Genomic DNA, 21,221 nt, shown 5'->3' on the forward strand with positions numbered 1-21,221 from the left:
ATTAACAAGGAAAATGTTTTGCTAATTAAAAACATAACAAAGAGTACTTAGAAAATTGAATATCGACCTAGAATATTTTGTTCGAAAAGAATTATGTATCAGGTAATTAATACATACAGAAAGTAATTGAATTTAAGAATAATTTGTAGCTTACACACATGACGCAATAAAATCAGACATATGTAATCGATATTTCAAAATGGAGTTGTTGTTGTTGTTGTATTAACGATAAAGATACTGCCCGAATAATTTTTGGGGAGCATTACCGATGTTGATGGTCCTTTGCCGGATATAGATCCGGTAAGTTCCGGTAACAAAGCACCATAAATGTACTAGCCGGACCATCCCGGGAAGGATTAATATGACCACATTAAACCTTCTAGGCAATACCGCCCTCCCCACCCCCTAGTTCCATGAAGAACTTAGGGTCACCAGAGCCTCGCCTGCGAAATATGTGTATGATACATTCATATTTGTAACAGGACTCCCCTCGCGTAGGTGAGGTTGACAATTGGGTTGCGGAAGTTTTGAAGCTATAAAATTTTGTATTGCGCTTATCAACCCCTTTGAGTTCCTCAAGCTGGAGACGCATTTGACAATAATAACCCTTATACATATAAGTGACTTGACTTCAGTATAATAAAAAAATACTACATTAATGCCATTCTGAATGATGAAGTGACGTGCAGCAAAAATAACGTCTGCGGTCTGTATTTCTTTTTGTGAAAGAATTTATTTTCTTTTCCTTAGTGGAAATGGTAAAGTTTTAGCCAACAGCACTGAACGGCTGAATCTAAATAATAAATCCTTAAATCTCTTGCCGGAAGCACTTGGGGTGGAGTTAAAAGAAACGCTCATTACCACTTAAAAAGCAATTGGCCGGCCGATTACATGCTACGCGTCCCCGATATCGTCGCCCAGCCTAAAGGTTACTCCCTTGAAGAAAATATAGGCCTGCCAAAACACTGCCCTCAGAACCGCTACGGACTGTCTTCTTATGTCCCCAGAACACCACCTACACAATGAGGCCAGGGTGCTCCCCATTAGGGAGAGCACTTAAATGCTGAAGAAACAGTTTCTTTTCAATACGCAGAAGCCTGGGCATCCCAACAGACATCTGATTAATTAGGCCAAAACTCCCAGGGGCTTAAGGGGTCATCTCCATAAGCATTATGAGGAAATATGACACCTACGAGCACAGCCGTATGAAGCAAAAATGCATAAGCAGGTCCTCAGCGATATCCACAAACAGGCGTCCGATCTCTATGTCAGGAGTTGCCCAGCGAATCCAATTCTTAAAGAAAAATACTAACAACTTGCATAAAAGGAACACATTCTCCCTAGGAAAACGCGCGTCACTCTAGCTCAACTTCAATCTGGGTACTGTAACAGGTTATACTCTTACCTATCTAGAATCAACCCCAACATACAAAATATTTGTCCTGCTTGCAATGTGTCCACACATGACACCAACCATCTCTTCAAGTGCAATGTCGAACCAACCAACGCCTCTAACACCACTCTCATTATGGTCTACCCCTGCTGAAACTGCAAGTTTCCTTGGACTCCCGTTAGAGGATATTGATGACAATTTGTGATCGGTCGCACTTGTTAGATGTGGCGAAGCACTGGTACTACAACAAAAAGAACAAGGGCCAAATCTTCAGAGTATCACTTCGTCCACAATTAAGGAATATGGAAATATACTGCTTACGTCATTAAGATAATGAACAATCTGGTACAATATTATGAAGTTGCGTATAAGTATCTGGTAGACTTGTAACAGGAAAACTTGCCATTGAAGGTATACGGTCCAAAGAACCAACTATTATTTATGTAAACCAAGCGCTAGGACATTAAGCAGAAAGAGGTGGCTGGCGTAAAAATATATAGCGGCAGAAGTTTTGCAGCAGTGGTCGGCAAAAATTAAGATGTAAGTGTATTAGTGGGAACGAAAGCATGAGGATCCCAGCAGGAAATTGAAGTTAAAATTACAAAATCCAGAGGATGCATTAATAGTAAACATTTTTGAAAATTTCATTTTTGATTCAGAATTAGTTTGAAATATTCTCAAGTCCCTCAAATATCGCAAAAATAGAGGCGATCACTCGCTTAAAAAATTATATTTCCGAAACTAATACATTTCCCGTAACCGGGGAAATAAAAAATGTTTATAATATTGTATATGCATCTGACTTAAAACATAAAGCTACGTTAAAGTAAATTTTTTTACTATTTCGCTAAGTTTTTTTTTAACATTTTATAGTAGGTTTTTGAAGTGCTGAAGTAAAATTTTTTTTTGGTTCGGATAAAGAATGAAATTGTTACAACTTTTGTTAAAATAATTTAAAAAAACTCATATAGTAGTGAAAAGTTAATTAATATAATATACCCAAACCTAAGTATGTTTGGAAGATGAGCTGCATATGGAAAGGCCGTCATACCAGTTGTGTTTCCTAATCGTGATATTTCTCACAGGGAACATTAACATTTTTGCGACAGCCGTTGCTGTCTCGCTAACGACGGATGATGGAGAGTAAGAATATGTGTGAAGTCTGGCTCAATTGAGCTATGGTGCGGTGACCACTGTTTAACAACTACGAAGCTCCAGCAAATCAGAGCTTACAGATTTACCAATAGCAAAAAAAAAACTTTGGCATAACAGAACTTTGTTTGAAATAGCTCTGGCTAACGCTTTCTTGCTTAGGGAAACATAAAATACTCCCAGCCCTATGATTAAACCCGACAAAAACATTGTTCTGACTTTCTCTATTTATACACTTGCCTTTCCTCTGTCTAGCCTTTTTTTCTCTTATTTCCTATTCCCCCTGAATTTTCCAATTTACCTTAATTCTCTCATTCAATTTCCCGATCCTTTTCATTGTTTCGAAAATTTTCCTGCTTTTTTTCCTCTTAGTTTTTCCAATCTTGCTTTTATCCAAGTCTAACTCTCACTATTACTCTTCATCTTATGCTTATTCTTAATCTTCCTGTTAACCTCTTTTCACTGCTTTGCCTCAAACCATTGCCCTTATTGTTACTTTCATTCTCACTCTTCATCTCCCTCTTGTTCTGTTTACTTTTCCGACGTTCTAGGTTTGGTTGAACTGGCCGGCCATAGATTGAATTAGTGCTACCAGATTTTGTTTGACGACCAAATGGAAGAACTTTAATTAGGTGGCAGGACTTACGTTACAGAATAACTCCGTCCTTTTGATAAATACTACAAGTTTTCAAGAATCTAGCTTAATTGCTGCTTCGAGATCTGGTAACTCTACCGCCCTTAATAACTGGAGCCTTGACCTGGCGAGTGCAGGACATGGACAGAGAACGTGCTCAACCGTTTCCTCCTGCAACTCGCACGTTCCTACTTTCTAACTACCTCTACTTTTTCTCCGTATTTCCTTTGATTTTTCTTTAACTTTCTTTCATTCCCCCATTTCCATTGTGGAGATATATCGAGTTTGGCTTTTTTTCGCAGATTACATTACTAAAATAGTAAAGCAATAATCACAAATTTTCCCTCCCTACTACTTTAAAATTTATGCTCGGATTATGGGAGATGTCAAATTTTTGTTGTTCTACTATTGACTTCACCTTTCTGCTTTTATTGCGTCATGGCTTAAGCGTAAAAAATTAATGTCAACGCAGTTGCTTGCGACAGAACTTAAATTTTCGAAATGATGCGAAATTATTCTTTACTATTGGCCTTTTCTTTTCTGAAAATAATGTTACCCTGTTGGTTTTACTCAGCTCTTTCGTGAGTTTGTGTGTTCCTTTCACAAAATATTTTCCAATAAATGAAAAAGGGCTATCATTACTAACAAGTAGAGTCACTTTGAATTGCTCCAGGTGACCCAGTTCAAAGGTTAGAAATTAAGTTTAAAATTAAAATTTTTTCCAGAAAAGAAAACACCATTTGTAAACTTCGCAAAAAACTCTGTAGACTAGAAATTTTTCCTTTATTAAGAAATGTTTTCCTTTTTTTGTAGTACTTACAAAAGCTGAACTGCGTTTTACAGGACTTTATGCAAATTATAATTTCAAAATTTCAAAAATAAAAAAAATTTAAAATAAAACATTTTTATGCCAACATTTTCACATAACTTAAAAATCATCCAAAAAGCTGCTAGCACCACTTAATGACCACACTTCAGCCACTACGAAAGCCAACAAGCGCACACAGCAATTTTGTTTCATCTCTCACACAAAAATAAGAAATGGCAGTGATGTACCGTCGAGGAGGTTTGGGCCGAACTTCTTTACCAATTCCTGGTAGGCTTTTCATACAAATTCATTGAAGCGACATTTTTTATGCCACCTCCAAACGGAATCTGCAATTTAGGTGACTTTTTTTGAGAATACTTTCCAAGGCAGCAACACACTCGGAGTGGCTGCCAAATCACTGTCAAGGAGCGACCACATTTAGAAATTTTTTTTGTACTTATAGTAATTCTATGTTATTTCTTCCGCAACTTGAACAAAGAACCTTCGGAATAGTAGGCTACCATATTATTTTCATATAACAGTAGCGGTCGTGCTGTAATCATCTCGTTTATTGAAAGCTTCCCACTCGACGATTTACTCATCTTGTCTGCACCTTTATCGCTTTCACTATTATGCTTTTTATTTTTAAAGCGCCATTTCTGGTTTAGAACAGCGCATTTCACCTTTAAACTAATACAATCATAAATGTATGTATATAGGGTGATTCGAAACGAGGCTTTTATGCAGAAACATAAAAGGAAGTAAGGAAGTTGTAGGACCAGATCATGCTGTGAATTACGAGGCACTGATTTTTTTGCACGAAAAAAAAAACAAAACACAAACCAACTCAAGGCGCGATATACCCCCGAGAAGGCTGGGTCAGGGCTTCTCTTTCGATTTGCAATGTGCAACTTCTTAATGTTTCCTAAGAATTGTTGGGACGAGGCCCATAAGTCAACTGCGAACGGAATCTGCAGGCAGAAGAATTTTCGTTGAGAAGCTTTCCATGGCAGAAATACCCTCCAAATGCTTGCCAAACCACTGGATTATGCCTAAAAATTGGTGGGCCTACAGTATTTATGCTGTAATCAGCTGCTTCCAAGGCAGTATAGCTGTTGTGTTTTCCTACTATGTAAGGTTTTACTAAATAGTTTTACGTTTCGAAATTACTTCTTGATCTTTTCTTGTATGGTAAGGCAAAGTGACACCTCTTTCCGGCTCGCTTTTTTTTTTAATAATTTTCCGGTTTCATGGAAAGCTAATAAATGTTGCAAACATTTTTTTTCGGCCTTTGGATCATTTTCAAATTCAATTTACGTTGACCTAACCTCTCACGACCAAAAATTTTTCCATATCTGGAACGAAATTTTGCTGGTCCTTTTTAAATCATGTTCATGAAGCCTAGACACAAGATGTAAAATTTCGTCCATCCTGAATTTCTTTGCATGCGGTTTTATATAGCGAGCATATATCGTAGAAATTTCGAAAGAACCTGAAGATCAGTAAGGCCTCGTATAAAGTGGAGGAGCTGTGGAAAAACTTCAAAGCTGTTGTCGAGCTCTGTTTAAGACAATGTTTGGATGCAAATTACAGCTGATGACTGTATCATATCCAATTTGCTTATTCTGTACATAGCTAAGCAGACTCAAAAGCAAATTGTATATATTGGTAAAACTCTGTATTAGTTTTAATCTATCTCTATAGTGTTTAATCTATCACAGTATCCAGATCGAAGGTGTGCTAGAGTAATGCATGTCTACCTCTGGAGATTGCTTTCCTCAACTGCAGTTACCAGTTTCAGGTATTTGGCATTTAGACCGAAGTTTGCAGGGCAATTAACGGCCTTACCTGCGCCGACCTATAATGAATGAGACTGAGGGCCTGTTTATGCCCATGGGGTTGAAACGTCGGATTTTTATGCACCCGATTTCTTCATAGTGCTTACGTCGATGACTCCTTAAGTCTCTGGATACCAAAGCGTCTGCAATCAGTTGTATGTTGGTCTGCCACGCTTTCCGAGTATTCGACCGGAATGGTTTGTTCAACATTTAGTTTCTCTCCTTAATGGGAACTCGCCTCGCTAGGTAAATGGTGTTCTGGTGACATTAGAAGAAATTCCGTGGCAGTTCTGAGCCCTATATTTTATATGCCTGTAATCTCTTCCAGTGAGTAATCCTTAGGCTTGGCTAAATTATTGGGGACGCGTAGCATGCAAGCAGCCGGTCAATTGCTTTTTAAGTGGTAATGAGCGTCTCTTTATCTCTACCCCAATTGCTGCTGGCAAGATATTTGTTGATTTTATCACACCTCTTGATTATAGGTGCAATTACATATGCGCGCTTGTCTTGATCAAAAAAAAAAAAAAATCCAGTAATTTTGGGTGTAACATAGTCGGTGGTAATACCATCGTCGTGGATGTCCAAAAGCTCAACATTTATTTTGTGTATGTTGTAAATAAGGTCGCCGATCTTTTGGTCAGTGAGAATGTCAGATTTCGCGAGACGAAGAAGCTGGATAAACAAGGGAGCTAGTCGTTTCTTTTATTACATAGCTCATCAATGGGTGGGCTGGGACCTGTAGTCATTATAGTGGAGTAATTTGCGTAGGATACAATGGTAACTCCTTCTGGTGGGCAAGGGAGCTCCAATATGTTGAAATTAAAAAAAGGGGGGCTTGAACACCACCCTATGGCACCCCTTGTTTAATTCTTCTCGGTGTAGATATTACGTTTCTAAATTGCACCAATGCCTGCTGAGTAGACAGATAGTTTGTGGCTCACCTTTTAAGACCATAAGGAAGCGGGGCACCTCCAGGTTTTGCGGAAACGTGCCGTGCCTGACTGAATCAAAAGATTTTCATTAATCTAACGTTACGAGTACTGTTTTGTGGTGGGGTTTTTGATTCAATACGTAATTTGTCTGTGTGTTGATGTCGATTAGCGCAGTGGTAGTGCAATGTATTTTTTAGAAGCCATAGAATGTATTCAAGTATCTTCGCAACTGGCAATAGATGAGATATGGGAAGATATGATTCTGCCACGTTAGTTGGTTTTCCAGGCTTAAGAAGCGGTACCACTTTGTTATTTTCCATTTTTCGGGGATAATGTAGGTCGAAAAAGACCAATTGAAAACATGTGCTAGATATATGAATTCTACATTGCCAAACTTTTTTAACATTGGCATGTATGGTATACACATGAACAGCTGCTTTGGATGTTTCTGTGTGTTTGTTATCTATAGAAGCTTATTAAAAGTTCAAAGATTTAATGATAAGCCGTACGATTTTAATGCAGATATCAACACAGTCCAGCTAGGCCATGTTATGCGAATGAAAGATGATGCACCGTCTAAGAAGTATTTTTATCTGAGCACGCTTACGGAAGCAGATGAAGAACGCGGCGCCCACTGAGCGCGAAGCACTAGGTGGAAAACGATTTGAATGGTGTGACCAATTTGCGCCAGTTGGCGGAGCATAGAAGCGGCTGGCACGCCTTGTTGGATTGACATAATCTTTAAAATGGTTAAGAGTGAAATTGGGTAAGTAGGTAAGTATTAAAAGTTCACCTCTTACAAAAAACTTTTATAAAACACCACCCAATGGTACACCCAATAACAACACGACAGAAAATATGCATGAGTACATAAAAACAATTTTAATTTAACAAATTAATCCACTGTATTAGCAATTTGTATTTGCTTAAAACTTTTTAAGTTTCCGCGTTTCTCTTCAATATTTTAAGCCATTTCACATGCCAGCATATATGTACATAGATGGCATGTAAAATTCAAATTATGTATGTATGTGTGTATGTATGTATGTATGTATGTAGGTATAGATTGGGTTGCGTCCTAAACGGATCGACCGATCACAACCAAATTTGCACCACTCACCAGAAACCTTCCAATGATGTTCGTAGGCTAAAAATAATTACTATATATAAAAGGGCGTGGCACCTTCCATACAAATGGAATCTTTAGTACTGCATAACTCTGGAATTAATCATGCTAGAACATTGAAATTCAGTATGGAGTTATATGAGGTCAATCCCTAACACCTCCAAGAAAATGTGAGGTGAGGGAGAAGGGAGTATGGCACCTCCCATACAAATGGAATATATCATACTGCATACCTCTGGATGTAGTAATGGTAGGATAATGAAAATTGACAAGGAGCTATATGAATTTAAGTCCTTATTATACCTCCAGTAAAATGTGAAATTGGGGAAAAGGGGGCGCGGTACCTTCCCTATAAAGGGGATTTTTAAGAACTATGGCTGCCGTACAAACTTAGGTTATTTTAATAGCTAAAGTTTGACTGCAGAGTTGAGTTTGACTGTTATTCCTTTGGGATGTTTAGTAATCTGCCGAAGCTTTTGTTAACTTCAGTTAACATCTACATCTTCTATATCTATAAAAAATTCAAATGAAGCTTTACATTAGCTATTAGCTATTATATATTTCCAAATATAGAATCCAATTATACAAATTATAAATGACTTCGAGTAAGGGCAATTTTGGCATCTAAAAATGAGTGTGTTAATATCGTTAATGTCAAAATCCAAGAAAAACTAGCAGAGATTAAGATAACTTATCAATACATTAACACAGTCGTAGAAGAATTGCTAGCTGTGCACTATCCGTTTGAGTTTCTTAACTCCTTATAGCCGTCAGGAATTCCTCATCATAGATTGATCCTTAATAGAGGGTCCATAATAAGTGTGATTCGCAATTTGGTTCCTCCTTGCTTATATAATGGCACAAGGCTTATCATCACAAAACTTTTACCGAATGTCATTTAAGCAATGATTTTATCGGGAAATTTCGGAAACAATAAAGTTTTCATACCAAGGATTCCATTAATACCCAGACATATGCCTTTCAATTTTAAACGCGTCCAATTTCCTATTAGGTTGGCTTACGCAATGTCTATCAATAAAGCTCAAGGATAGTCATTCGCTGTATTAGGAGTCAATCTTACCAACTCATGACCAAATATACGTAGCCTGCTCCAGAGTTAGCTCATCGAAAAATCTTTTTATTTATACTCCAAATAATATTACAAAATGTCAAACACACAACTTTAATATAGTTTAAAATTTATTTTATTTATTTTGCATATATTTGTAGAACCGTAGGGTGAAACCCACGGGCATAAGCTAGTTATTTATAAAAGCTATAGAACTCTCATACAGAGTTGTTCGTTGTTCTGACTGAAACTTTTCATTGCATATTCGTTTATTTTCTTGTTGAGTTATTGAAGGTGAAATGATTAAGGCACAATGAAAATGCTACTCTAAATACTAATGAATAGGCAAGGTGAAAAAGAAAAAACATTTTTTGCAACCTATGCAACCCTGAAATCTATCCTGACACGTGGCAAGGCTAAGGGAGTTAATATACCCACAAGACTTGTCATTGCAAACTCAACAAAGACTTTACCAAAGCTAATTTTGTTTTTATTTTTGACATTTTCCTAGAATTTTCAAAACCGAATCTCTAATCCATTTATTCCAATTTTGAATTTGAATTTACACTAATGCACAATTCATGTTAAGTCAACACAGTTTGGTTTTTTAATTGTCGTATTTTCGATTATTCTGCTAATTGACAGTAGGAAGACATTTTAGTACAGTTAGCTATATTTGACAGTCACTTGTTTTGCAGTTAGGAAAATAGAGTGGAAAATTTTGTTCAGAACAGCAATGAACTGGATATAATGTAAGCATAATTCAGTAAATAAATATATGTGTAGGACACTTCTATAATATAACAAGTAAGGGCGTCTAAGTTCGAGTGTAACAGAACATTATATACTCAGCGTGAGATTCAATTGTACAGTTAATTTCAAATAAATTACCTTTCTACCCCTACTGAGGCATATTTTAAACACAAACTATTCCAAAAAAGGAAGGGAGTCTAAGTTCGGGTGTAAGCCAAGTTGGATTTACGCTGCTACTTATTGGCGCATCTGCATTTCAACGAAACATTATATTACGGAAGCACTGCCACCTTTGTGTGGATCTATTGTGCATGACTTTCAGCCTAATTTTGTATGTGGAGGCTTTATAGATATTTGAGTACTTCTTCAAGCTTTTTACTTCATATCACTTAGGGATTAAGAGTCACACAACCTAGATGGGAGAGACTCTGCCTTGCCAGAGCGACGCATTCGCAGAGAATGTGAACCGGCGTTTCATCCTCCAGCTCACAGAAACGACAAATTTGAGTATCGGATAGATTTAACTTACTTAGGTGATATAGAATACCACAGTGTCCCGTATATTACCCAGTAAGAATTCGTAGATCCTCCCTGCTTAGATTAATAAGTTTCGCCAATACTTTCGTCTCAGGAAGTATACACATTTTGGCCTGTCTTTGCCCTGGGCTGTATCGAATATACTCGGACCATTTTTAAACTCTTTCGGGACTGTTTCGTGAACATTTCGAGATTACTTCAGGAGCTCTTCGGGATTATTTCCAAGTTATTTCAGTGCAATTTTGGGGCATTTTTAGAATCACATCTGGATTATTTTCGGAATTATTTCGAGACAATTTGGAACGATTTAAGGATCACTTCGGTCACTTCGGTTGGCGGCCACCGTGGTGTGATGGTAGCGTGCTCCGCCTACCACACTGTATGCCCTGGGTTCACACCCCGGGCAAAGCAACATCAAAATTTTAGAAATCAGGTTTTTCAATTAGAAGAAAATTTTTCTAAGCGGGGTCGCCCCTCGGCAGTGTTTGGCAAGCGCTCCGGGTGTATTTCTGCCATGAAAAGCTCTCAGTGAAAACTCATCTGCCTTGCAGATGCCGTTCGGAGTCGGCATAAAACATGTAGGTCCCGTCCGGCCGATTTGTAGGGAAAATCAATAGGAGCACGACGCAAATTGGAAGAGAAGCTCGGCCTTAGATCTCTTCGGAGGTTATCGCGCCTTACATTTATTAATTTTATATTTATCATATTTTATTCCTATTCTAAATCGCGACTGTTTTGTTTTTTTTTTACGGAGGTAATCTTTTCCTCGCAGAACACGCTCGAAGGAAATCCAAAACATTTCCGAGAGGTGACATTGTTTGAAAAAATGTTTTCCTCGGGCTCATAACAATTTCAGAATCACTTCGCGTTTTATTTAGGTATGACTTTCAGATAGCTTGAGGATCATTTCGAAATCTATTCGGGAAAGTTACCGGATCGTTTAAAGACATTTTCAAGAATATTTTCGAAGTTATTTCGATACTCTTTAAGAACCAATTTGGAAAGATTTCAAGATCACTTCGGGATTATTTAAGGCGTCATTTCGGGACAACTTCTGAACTACTCGGTACATTGCGAGCGTCTTTTACATCGTAGAAGGTTCAGGTAAAGCATAATAGAAAAAAATTTGACTTAATCCTTATTTTTTGAAGCCCTAATTATTTGCGATGACAACAAAGAGACTCTCGAAATTGGCAAAAATTACGATTTTTGCCCAATTTTTGACATTCTCACAAAAACATTGATTTTATTTCAAATTTTTCTACGCCTACTTACACCTTTCCGTTTTCAGAAAATTTTACTAAGGGGCACACATTTTGATATATGAAAATATTTCAGTATCTTTTAAGCAATCACACTAACAGCCCCGGATATAAATTCGGAACTGTCAAAGATTTCTTCTGTTTTGGGAACCAGAATTACTAGCAAAAAGAATGTTAGCTTAGAACTCAAGCAGAGAATAACTCTTGCTAACAAGGGTAGGCAATTGAAGAGCAAGGTCCCCTCTCGACGAACAAAAATGATGCGCTACAACAAGTAGGTCATCATTACTGTCCTGATGTATGGCTCGGGGTCGTGCGCAGTGCGGGAGATGAGATGGCTCTTGAAGTGTTCGAGAGAAACTCTCCGGAAGATTTATGGTTCTGTCGGCGATGCAGAAAGCGAGCATTGAATCAGGTTTAAAGAATAGCTGTATGAGCTTTACGCAGATATGAAGATAGTGCAGCGAATAAAAACCAAAAGGCTGCCCTTCCAAATTCATATTATGGAAGCAGAGTAAGCGAAAAACCTGTACAGACTTGAGAGAGGCCGGCTGAGGCAGACTTGATCGGTCTTGGTGCCCCCAGTTGGCGTCAGTTATCTCGAAACAGGGATAGCTGCGTGAATTGTTACGAAGCGGCCAAAATCGCTTACGCGGTTAAGCGGTGCATACATGACGTATACGTAATAAACAAAAATCGAACGTTGGTATGAGGTATTCGAATAATCATTGAGTTGCGACAATTCGAATAATCTAAGCATTTCCATTATTCGAATAGTGAAATTCGATTAACTAACTTACAAAAATCTTAGATGGAATAATTGAATACTCGTTTAATTGAACTATTCGAATAGCTTTAAAAGATTTATGTTGTGACAACTTCGATAAAATGACGACCCATTCCATTCTTTTTTTTTTTGTCGAAATTCGCCCAATAAACACTTTGTGCTTCACCGCCTATGTACTTAATTTCAAACATTTGAAGTTGACATCGATTTTCGTAGAGGTATTAAGGCCAACTTTTTCAGTACTTAGTTAAACTAAGCTTAAACTAAGTTCGCTTAAACTCTAGTCAAATTTAAACTACAGTTAAACTACTAAGCAGTAGAGCTTACGATTTCTCGAACATGTTCGAGAAGAGATTTCTCGCGAGTCTCGCCTCCTCGCGAGATTCTCGAAAAAATCTTAGATCGAATAATTGAATACTCGTTTAGTTGAACTATTCGAATAGCTTTAAAAGGTTTATGGTGCTGCAATTGACATTGAACTGTTTTATGTAGAGCATACGATTTCTTCTGGAGCACAAGCGAAAATGTCTGCAAACCCCAAGTAAAAAAACCCCGAAATGTGTAGAATATTGACAACGGAGCGATTGAATTAGAAGCCGAGAAGATCGCGAGTATTACGAGAAATTCGAGAATCTCGCGAGCCTTACAAGTAATTCGAGATTCGAAAATCTCGCGGGAAGCCGTGTTCTTGATGTCTCGTTAAAAAATAAAATATTGCGAACAAAATTATATGTATAATAAATATGTTTTGAGTTAAATGTCATTGAAGCAATATAATCAACAAAAAAGTCACAAGTAAGAAAACTAAGTGTATTACTGCTGTCCATACAGCGATTAAGTAAGAATGTCGAGAAGCTCGCGAGATTTACGAGTATTTCAAGATAGGAGAATCTCCGAGAAGTTCAATTATTGATTTCTCGGGTCTCGAAAATCTCGCTTGTGTTCGAGAAGAAATCGTAAGCTCTACTAAGCAGTTTTGTTGTCAAAGTTTACGGCCGTGTTTGGGGTTGGAGTTTTGTATATAGATAATTTGTAATTGATGTTAGAGGAAAATTACAAAGTTTAAAAACGGCGATGGTTACTAGGACACGTTTCTGAATTTCGCTTCTTCATCAGCTATCTTTTCGGGAGCTGAGTATTGAACCCGAAATCTCCAACATTCATGTTGTTGTTGTTGTAGCAATGCTCGCCCCACCCAATAGCAGCGACCGATCACAAATTGTCATCAATATTCTCTAACGGGAGTCCAAGGAAACTTGCCGTTTCAACAGGGGTGGACCATAAGGAAAGGGGTGTTAGAGGCGTTGGTTCCACATTACAATTAAAGAGATGGTTGGTGTCATGTGGGGACACATTGCAAGCAGGGCATACATTTTGCATGTCGGGGTTGATTCTGAATAGGTAAGAATTTAACCTGTTACAGTATCCAGAACGAAGTTGAGCAAGAGTGACACGCGTTTCCCTGGGGAGTATGCGTTCCTCTTCTGCGAGTTCTGGATATTTTTCTTCAAGTACTGGATTCACCGGGCAATTCCCGACATAAAGGTCCGACGCCTGTCTATGGAGTTCACCAAGGACCTGCTTGTGTTTTTCCGCTTCATACGGCTGGGTTCTCAGGTGCCGTATTTCCTCAAAATGCTTACGGAGATGACTCCTTAGGCCCCTAGGCGGTGCTGGTTCGTCAATCAGATGTCTGTTGGGATGCCCAGGTTTCTGGGTATTCAACAGAAACTGTTTGGTCAGCATCTCATTTCTCTCCCTGATGGGGAGTATTCTCGCCTCATTATGCAGATGGTGTTCTGGGGACATGAGAAGACAGCCCGTGGCGATTCTGAGAGCAGTATTTTGGCAGGCCTGTAGTTTCTTCCAGTGGGTGGTTTTTAGGCTTGCCGACCATATGGGTGACGCGTAGCACGTAATCGGCTGGCTAATTGCTTTGTATGTGGTCAAGAGCGTTTCTTTATCTTTTCCCCAGGTACTGCCAGCAAGGGATTTGAGGATTTTATTACGGCTCCGAATTCTTGGAACAATTGCGGTTGCGTGCGCACCAAAATGTAGATCCTGATCAAACGTCACACCCAAGATTTTGGGGTGTAGGACAGTTGGTAGCGTAGTGCCATCGACGTGGATGTTCAATATGGTCGACATATGGGGCGTCCATGTTGTAAATAAGGTTGCGGAAGATTTAGTCGGTGACAATGCCAGGTTTCGCGATGCGAAAAAACTGGAGAGATCAGGGAGATAGCCGTTTATTTTATTGCATAGCTCATCGATCTTTGGGCCTGGGCCTGTGGCCATTATTGTGCAGTCATCGGCGTAGGAAACGATTGTGACTCCTTCCGGTGGTGAAGGTAGCTTAGATATGTAGAAATTAAACAAAAGCGGGGATAGGACACCACCCTGTGGCACCCCTTGTTTAATTCTCCTTTGTTTTGATGTTTCGTTTCTGAATTGCACCGATGCCTGCCGACCACCCAGATAATTTGCGGTCCACCTTTTAAGACATGGGGGAAGGGTGGACCCTTCCAGGTCTTGCAGTAACGAGCCATGGTTGACCGTATCAAAAGCTTTTGATAGGTCTAACGCTACGAGTACTGTTCTATGGTGGGGATATTGATTCAAACCGCAATTTATCTGGGTGCTAATGACATTTAGCGCGGAGGTAGTGCTATGGAGTTTTCTGAAGCCATGCTGATGAGGGGCTAGCTGCAAATGTGCTTGGAAATAAGGGAGCAAAATGGCTTCAAGCGTCTTTGCCACTGGCGATAGGAGAGATATCGGACGATATGACTCACCTAAGTTAGCTGGTTTCCCCGGCTTTAGTAGCGGGACCACCTTGGCCATTTTCCATTTCTCGGGTATGACAAAGGTGGAAAGAGACAGGTTGAAGACATGCGCTAAATATTTGAAACCCTCTTTCCCTAGGTTTTTAAGCATCGGCATGGCTATGCCGTCTGGGCCCACTGCTTTGGATGGTTTAGCGCGACCAATGGCGTCCTCAACCTCTCTAGCGGTGATGGTAATTGGTGACGCGCTGAGTTTGTGTTTATGTGCGTGTCTATTGGCTCTCCGTCTATCTTTGTCGACCGTAGGATGCATTATATATTGTCGGCAGAAAGCGCTCGCGCATTTTTTCGCATCCGACAGCACCTTATCGCCAAAGGCGATGGAAACTTTGTCTTTGTGCTTACATTCATACTTTATGCTAGTGTAAAAGCAGATGCCGTTTTGTTGCTATTCCTTTATATACCATTAGGGGCATACTAATTCCATATGTTTTAATCCTAATTTTGTGGAATATTTATAGGCGCGCTATCCGAAAGCTTAGAAACATTGGGTTAATAGCATTGCTTTTATAAGCATCACTTCAGGTGTTCACTATTATGCCAATATTAATATCTGTATTTAATTAGCGAGACAAACTAATAATTCTTTATACAATTGTTTTTGTTATTGATGTTAGAAAAAGGCAAAAACAATTGTATAAAGCAATATGAGCATGTCTCGCATATTAAAAACAGATAATTTGTAGATACCGCAAAAGCTGGATTTTGTTTACCCAACAAACATGCAAAAAATATTTCTCCAGCCTTATAGAAATATATATCTAATTTCGGAGTTGATATCCAAAATCATTATCTAATTGTTCTTAAACCAGATATCTCTCGAGTTGATATCCAATTTCCTTCCGTAATCTTTACTCAACCTTTGCGAAATTTTGTAAAATTTATAGTTCACGTTATCATTATCAAATTATTATCCAATCTTTGAGAAATGTACAGTTCTCAAATGAATATCCAACACATTTCTCCATTTGATATTGACATTGAGGCTGAGTTAAAAAAAGATCGCTAATATCGTACCACCAAAACCAACAACTGTCTATTGTGAAAAATACGCACTTGGTTGATAGCAATAATTAAAAATAAATTATACATGTTTTATATTATTATCGCAAAATACTGTAGTATTGGAATCTTAAATTTGAGTCTATTTACAGAACCATAAGTTGAAAGCAATCTTCTTTTCATTATAAATATTCCATTTTTTGGTGAGAACACTATAAACCTCAGGTTGAGCCACTGTTTTGAAACAACTTTTGAGATTTTAGAAGTATGCCTAGTTATCAACATGAGCTCTAATGGTACTGAAGCCCAAATGCTTGTTGGCTATATTCCACGCCATTGTGAACGAATGCAAATAACTGATAAGTTAACTAGAGCTTAACACTGACAGATGGGCAGCTTAAGCTCAGCTTAAACTTCAGTTAAATAAATAAATAAATCAAAGGGCGTGATTACCTCCGAAGAGTTTTAAGACCGAGCTTCTCTTCCAATTTGCATCGTGCTCTTTTTTAGGGTTCCCTACAAATTGGGCGGGACGGGACCTACTTGTTTTATGCCGACTGCGAACGGCATCTGCAAAGCAGATAAGTTTTCTCTGAGAAATTTTCATGGCAGAAATACACTCGGAGTACTTGCCAAACACTGCCGAGGGGCGACTCCGCTTAAAAAAATTTTCTTCTAATTAAAAAAAAAACTTCAGTTAAAGTAGGCTGATAAAACTGCAGAATAAGTTTAAGCGTAGTTTAACTGACAAACTGAGTCGAACTTGTACTGAAAAACCGGGCGTAGTAAGTACATATGTATGTATGTATAATACAAAATAAATCTGAATAATTTGTCAACCGACTAAATTCGCTGATGTTTGATTGCTCATTCAAGCTTATAAGTTTCGGTCTGGCGTCATCACTGACGCGCGCATTCTAATGAAATGGCTATCTTTTAGTCGACTGCACATAAAAAGAGCCAACAACAATGAGCTACTGACAATACAGGTCACGATGCGAATGAACTACAGCGTAGCGGCGCGCAAGTAAAGCAAGCAAAAGAGGAAAATTTTGTACAGTGAAAGATTAAGAAAGCAAAAAAAGCATTGCCATTTCACAAAAAACTTGGTAAGATTTGGTTTTATGCTGCGGCTTTTATTTAGTTTTTGTTTTTTTGTTTTCATGCCACTTAACGACCGCTTCATAACAATAAATTGTTTTAAGTTACATTCATTATACTCAGCGTGCGTGGCACACAGAGTATATTAACTTTGATTGCATAACGGTTGGTTGTATAGGTATAAAGGAATCGAGATAGATATGGACTTCCACATATTAAAATCATCAGTATCGAAAAAAAATTTGATTGAGAGTCCGTCTGTCCGTTAACACGATAACTTGAGTAAATTTTGAGGTATCTTGATGCAATTTGGTATGTGGGTTTCTGGGCACTCATCTCAGATCGCTATTTAAAATTAACGAAATCGGACTACAACCACGCCCACTTTTTGATATCGAAAATTTCGAAAAACCGAAAAAGTGTGATATTCATTACCAAAGACGGATAAAGCGATTAAACTTGGTAGGTGGGTTCACCTTATGACGGAAAATAGAAAATTAGTAAAATTCAGGCGTGGCTCCGCCCTTTTTCATTTAATTTGTTTAGAATACTTTTAATGCCATAAGTCGAACAAAAATTTACCAATCCTTGTTAAATTTGGTAGGGGCATAGACTCTATGACGATTACTGTTTTCTGTGAAAATGAGAAATGGGTTGAAGCCACGCCCAGTTTTTATACACAGTCGACCGTGTATCGTTAACACGATAACTTGAACAAAAATCGATATATTTTACTAAGCTTAGTTCACATACTTATCTGAACTCACTTAATCTTGGTATAAAAAATGGCCGAAATCCGACTATGACCACGCCTAATTTTTCGATATCGATAATTACGAAAAATTAAAAAAATGCCATAATTCAATACCAAATATGAAAAAAGGGATGAAACATGGTAATTGGATTGGTTTATTGACGTAAAATATAACTTTAGAAAAAACTTTGTAAAATGGGTGTGACACCTACTCGCATTAAGTAGAAGAAAATGAAAAAGTTTTGCAGGGCGAAATCAAAAGCCTTTGGAATTTTGGCAGGAATACTGTTCGTGGTATTAAATATATAAATAAATTAGCGGTACCCGACAGATGATATTCTGTGTCACCCTGGTCCACATTTTGGTCGATATATCGAACACCTTCACATATACAACTAAGGCCACTCCCTTTTAAAATACTCTTTAATAACTTCCAGGTTGATATCCATGTCATAGAAACACATTCCAGGGTTCCCTAAGTTCATTTTCCTACATGGTTATTTTCCCTTATTTTTCCTTGAAAGCTCTCAGCTGAGTATATAATGTTCGGTTACACCCGAACTTAGCCTTCTCTACTTGTTTTTGTTTAGCTCCTTCTTTTTAGCACTTTTTTAACGTGAATTTAAGCGAACTCCAAATAAAAGTCGCAAAAACATTTGCACTCTAAGGTGCAAATGGCTCAGAAAAAGTGCAAGGGAAACAAAAATGGCAAAAATATATTTGAAACTTGCTTTTTATTTCGCAAAAACACTTGAGCAGTTTTCAAAATTGTCGAAAGACAAAAGAAAATATTTTTGCCACTTTTGGAATGTTCTCTTTTTTTTGTTTGTTTTGTTGGTGCCTCGTCCTAAGTTATTTCTATGTCCTTGAGTTTTTGTTTGTTGTTGTCGTAAAAAACGAGTTAAGCGAGTGAAAAATTCTTTAAGCATAGCGTTTTAAGTACAAAAAACTTGTTGTGGGAGCTTATGAGGGAAACAGAAAACTTACACTATGCAACAAAGAAGAGTAGCTTGCAAGCGATTGGAGCCAGGTTCACGTAGGCGCTGCCTTTTACGGGTGGCCACAAGAAAAGCTTCAAAGCACTTTCAGTCTTAAATGATATAGCTAGTTACTCGCATTGAGTTAATGAGACTAAAAGACTCCACCCACACCCCCAGCCCTCTTTTACGGGCATTACAGCCTGTCGAAGCCTTCTTGTCTTTCTCCTTCACGTTGATATTCCACTACAACTTACTGTCTACTCCATTTTCAGTAGAAAGCGTTAGAAGAAAGCTTTACTTTGATATGAGAACAGTCAATTGTAGATGCGAAAGTGCCAACTAAAGCTCCCAAAGCGCCAACTGTACCTGAGAATAGTCAGTTGTAAATAAGAATAGTCAGTTTTCAATGCGAACCCGTTACACGGAAATGAGAATAGTCAATTGTAAGTGATATAGCGTCACTTTGATATGAGATCAGTTTCTTTTAAATGAAAAAAATAAAGTTTCGAAAGCGCCAGTTGTAATTGAGAATAGTCACTATGAATGGAAATAATCTATTGTAAATGCGAAAACGTTAGTTCCATATGAGAATAGCCACCTGTAAATGCGAAAGCTTCACTTCGATATGAGAATATTCACTTTTAAAAAAGAAAGCGTGAAGTGAAAATTCGAAGGCGCCAATTATAACTGAGAATAGTCATTTGTAAATAAGAATAGTCAATTGTAAATGCGAATATGGAAATAAGAACAGTCAGTATGAGAGTAGTCACTTGTAATAGAGAAGGCGACAAATCAAGATAAGAAAACACCAATTTCTATTGGGTATGGGTCAGTTGTAAATGAGAATAGTCAATTTCAAATGCGAAAGCGTCACCTCAATTTAAATGTATGTAGTAACGGAAATATTCTGTAAGAATCATTGCAAACTTTACCAAGTAGCGCTACTAACAGCTGATCGCTCAAAATTTGCACACACACACAAACATCACTAATGGCCATATTACGGAAATCTTAGGGAAATTGAAGTTACATTTTTAAACAGACATAAAATGTTATAATTTTGGAATATATAGCATCTAGGACACCTTAATTGCAGTAATTGAAAGAAAATTTTAAGAAAATTTTCAAGTATTTAATTATTTTTTCTAAATTTATCTTTAATATTGATACAATGATTGATCCAATGCAACTCTGGTCTTCCTACTGTTCTTCATTCCACTCCATTCGAGTGCCTATTTTCACGGCCTGCGAGTGCCTTCCACTCTATTCGCAACATAACCTCGAATTAAGCTGCCAAACTATATAGTAAACAATGGTAAGAATGATAACAATTGATATGAAGTTTCATGTGTTCCGACAGAAAAATATTTGCGAGAGAAAGCATTTTCATGAAACGATCGTGCATGCTGGTAAGCTTTCGCGTGGTCTCTTTTAGTTTGTGTTCCCTTCGCGTCATCCCCCATATTTTCTATTCAGAATTACTGGTAGATATTTTGTGCAACGAAGAGTCATAAAGCATCAATTTATTTTGTGCGTGTTACTAGGTGGTGCTAAGCCAGAGCTATGAACTGAGTGCTTTTGCCCCGCCGTTACATGTCCTCGTGGAAAGTCAACCCAAATTCCGCCGTTATAAACCCACGCCGGTCCGAAAAACTTGAGAATATGACTTGCGATGTTAAGTACAAAGAAGGACGAAGGCTGGACGCTAAACTGCAAACTTGTGTAGACAGTAGAAAACATTGAAGTATCTAAATCGCCAAAATTCTAATGTATGACTTGGAATCATGAATGGTGGCGAGAGAACATAGCAGGGCCGTGAAGAGTATTCGAGGCAAAAGGCCAAAAATATATGGTCGTTTGTCACGATTATAATGGCTGGTATCAAAAGGAGTTCAATGATACACAGATAGGAACATATAAGCAGCAAAGCACTTTAACAAGGTATCACAATGAAACAGCCTACATGTACCCTTTTCCTTTGCTGTGCAGCCGCCACTGTGTCAAATCTAGTTCATCCCTTTCTCGCTCCCTCGTTCAATCTCACTCCTCCTATTCCTCTCTCTCTCTCCCTCTCACTTTCGCTTTCGATCTCCCTCCTGCGCTCACTCTCCATATTCCTCTCTCTCCCCATATTTCTTCGGTCTAGCTCTCCCTAGCACTCTCAGTCTCCATCTCCGTCTACCTCCCTGCCTCATTCTAAGAAGTTGCAAAAAATCGGTGTAAGGGCTTCGGAGCCAATGAACTGCA

At 38.2% G+C, this 21,221-nt stretch overlaps 1 protein-coding gene and 1 long non-coding RNA gene across 3 annotated transcripts in view; one reads left to right on the top strand and one right to left on the bottom strand.

Moving 5' to 3' along the window:
• Shawl (Shaw-like) overlaps positions 1-21,221 on the top strand; it is a 437,991-nt gene that overhangs the window by 394,143 nt on the left and 22,627 nt on the right. Inside the window, exon 13 of one of the 2 annotated variants that reach the window (XR_010949354.1) lies at positions 7,280-7,531. The exons of the other annotated variant lie outside the window; for it this stretch is intronic. The gene's annotated coding sequence lies outside the window, so the exon portion shown is untranslated. The remainder of the gene's footprint in view (positions 1-7,279; positions 7,532-21,221) is intronic. 2 annotated transcript variants of the gene reach the window in all.
• LOC137239394 (uncharacterized) overlaps positions 1-21,221 on the bottom strand; it is an 853,500-nt gene that overhangs the window by 88,512 nt on the left and 743,767 nt on the right. The window lies entirely within an intron of this gene.

Source organism: Eurosta solidaginis, chromosome 2, assembly GCF_040869045.1.
Source record: "Eurosta solidaginis isolate ZX-2024a chromosome 2, ASM4086904v1, whole genome shotgun sequence".
In the NCBI taxonomy this organism is placed as follows: Eukaryota; Metazoa; Arthropoda; class Insecta; order Diptera; family Tephritidae; genus Eurosta; species Eurosta solidaginis.